The sequence below is a fragment of the Mandrillus leucophaeus genome, unplaced genomic scaffold (assembly GCF_000951045.1).
Source record: "Mandrillus leucophaeus isolate KB7577 unplaced genomic scaffold, Mleu.le_1.0 Scaffold273, whole genome shotgun sequence".
In the NCBI taxonomy this organism is placed as follows: domain Eukaryota; kingdom Metazoa; phylum Chordata; class Mammalia; order Primates; family Cercopithecidae; genus Mandrillus; species Mandrillus leucophaeus.
In genome coordinates this window covers 1,734,611-1,737,775 of record NW_012102843.1, presented here as the reverse complement: position 1 = coordinate 1,737,775, position 3,165 = coordinate 1,734,611, and positions in this window count along the sequence as shown.

Here is a 3,165-nt window from a genome sequence, read left to right as displayed (position 1 = left end):
TTTTTTTTTTTTTTTGAGACAGGGTCTTGTTCTATTGCTTAGCAGTGCAGTGGTGCAATCGCAGCTCACTGCAGCCTTGACCTCCCAGACTCAAGCAATCTTCCCACTTCAGCCTCCCAAATAGCTAGGACTATGGGCACATGCCACCATGCCCAGCTAATTTTTTTTTTTTTTTTTTTGGGAAAGATGGGGTTTCACTACGTTGCTCAGGTTGGTCTCAAACTCCTAGGCTCAAGGGATCCTCCCACCTCAGCCTCCCAAAGTGCTAGGATTTCAAGTGTGAGCCACTGTGACTGGCCCTTACCCTGCATTTCTAACATGGAAACTAATTAAAGAAGCAAGTTGACTGAGACAGAAGAGTCTACAATAATACCTATTTTCTGGATCAGATAATTGGATAGATAGCAATATGGTTAACCAAGATCCTAAAGGCAGAAGGAAAAGGCATATTTAGAAAGGATAATAACTCCATTTTGGACATGCTGGATTTTGTTTAATTATGAGATAGCCAAGAAGAAATGTCTAGTAGGCAGCTTGGAGCTGGAAGAAAGGATTGGATTGGAGAAATAAACTTGAGAATCATGAGCATAAAGGTGGTAGATGAATGCGGGACATAATGAGATCACCAAGGCATATAACTAAAAATTGGGAAGAAAAGAGAGCAAAAAAGAAATACCGTGGGAAACAGCAATATTTAAAGGGCTGGAGAGGCTGGATGCGGTGGCTTATGCCTGTAATCCCCGTACTTTGGGAGGCCAAGGCAGGCAGATCACTTGAGGTCAGGAGTTTGAGGCCAGCCTGGCCAACATGGTGAAACCCCGTCTCTAGTAAAAATACAAACATTAGCAGGGTGTGGTGGCGGGCGCCTGTAATCCCAGCACTCAGGAGGCTGACGCATGAGAATCGCTTGAACCCAGGAGGCAGAGGTTGCAGTGAGCTGAGATTGCACCACTGCACTCCAGCCTGGGCGACAGAATGAGAGGAAGAAAGGAAGGACGGAAGGACGGAAGGAAGGAAGGGAGGGAGGGAGGAAGACTCATTAGAGATGGAGATAAAGGGGCATGGCCAGAGAGGTAAGGGGAGAACTAGGAAGGAAGAAACAATCTGGAGGCCTAGAGAAGGTGGTGTTTCAAAGAGGAAACTTTTTCTAAGTATTCTTCCCGTCCTACTGTCATTCTACCCAAATCCAGTCTCCACGCTGCAGCAGGAGTGATGTTCTGAGTGTTAATATTATGAGATTATTTCTCACGTCTAAAACCTAAAATAAAATAAATAAAAATAAAAATAAAACCTTTCACTGGCTGGTTCCTTCTGGCCTTAGGTGAAAGTCACACTTTAAAATGGCCCTACAGGCAACCCACCATCTGACTCTCCAGCCTCACCTTGAACTACTCTCTCACAGCATGTTTCATTTTTAATTTTTAGTAATTCTTCTATCTAACAAATAACAAAGTATGTATAATGTATAATCAACATGTATCCATGTATCTATCACCTCAAAAAATAAACAATTTGCCGGGCGCGGTGGCTCATGCCTGTAATCCCAGCAACTCTGGGAGGCTGAGAGAGGAGGATCACAAAGTAAGGAGTTCGAGGCCAGCCTAACCAACATGGTGAAACCCCATCTCTACTAAAAATACAAAATTAGTTGGGCGTGGTGGCATGCGCCTGTAGTCCCAGCTATTCAGGAGGCTGAGGCAGGAGAATCACTTGAACTTGGGAGGCAGAGGTTGCAGTGAGCCGAGATCACGCCACTGCACTCCAGCCTGGGCGACAGAGCAAGACTCCGTCTCAAAAAAAAAAGAAAAAAAAGAAAAGAAAAAGAAAGAAACAATTGTCAGCTGGGCACAGTGGCTAATGCCTGTAATCCCAGCACTTTGGGAGGCCGAGGTGGGTGAATTACTTGAGCCCAGGAGTTCGATACCAGCCTGGGCAACATGCCGAAACCCCATCTCTACTAAAATCACAAAAATTAGCCGGGCATGGTAGTGCACGCCTGTAATCTCAGCTAGTAAGGAGGCTGAGGCACAAGAATAGCTTGAACCTGAGAGGTGGAGGTTAGAGTGAGCTGAAATCACACCACTACAAAAAAGAAAAAAAGAAAAGAAAGAATATTTGGCAACATCAAGGTATCCCACGTGTGTCTCTAATCTCTTAGGCCTCCTGAGGTAACTAATTAGAACTTAGTATTTATTATTTTCATGCTTTTCTACATATTTTAATATTTATGTAAGTATCCCTAAGCAACAAATAGCATTGTTTCAAAATTTTAACTAGACGGCATCATACTGTATATACTTCTGCAACTGTGGTTTTGATCAACAGGGTTTGAGAGGGCCATCCATATGGATACATGAGTTCTTGTTCTTCCTTTTCAGTACTGTATAGTACTCTACCACATGACTACATCATGCTTTATTAATCCATTCCATCGTTGATGAATATTTTGGTTATATTCCTTTTTCTTTTTGTTTTCATTTGTCTTTTGATGTAATTTCCTCAGAGTTATTTCTAGGTTTTACTAGAAAAAACTAGTAAAACTAGTTTTACTCCAGGTGGTACAAATGGGTTACAGATGGCGAGGCGTGGTGACTCACGCCTGTAATCCCAGCACTTTGGGAAGCCCAGGAAGGAGGACTGCTTGAGCCCAAGAGTTCAAAGCCACGCTGGGCAACATAGTGAGACCCTGTCTCTATTTAAAAAAAAAAAAAAAAAAGGAGGATTTCTTGAGTCCAGGAGTTCAAAAGAGCCTGGGCAACAAAGTGAGACCCTGTCTCTATTAAAAAAAAAAAATGGGTTATAGATACGCTAAGATTTAATCTCCTCAGTACTCAGGATGGCCTGATGGGAGCCATCTAAGGCATCTGGAGAGATTCCAGCCAGTTGCATTCTGCTGGGAGCAGGAAACTCAGAGTGTCCTACAAATATAATGACTTTCTATTTCTACAATAAAGTTTAAAGGAATCACTTGCTCTGGATATATCCAAGAACGGAATTGGACGAGATGGTGTTTGTTCTTAGGGCACGAGCATCTTCAGTTTTGTTTTCCTAGATTGCTCTCCAAAGGGTTATATTACTTCATGTAGCTGAGTCTGGAACTCTCAAAAGGAAGGAGTCTCCACTCTCTAAGGGGAAGGTGATGATGTCAAGAACTGGCCAAATCCA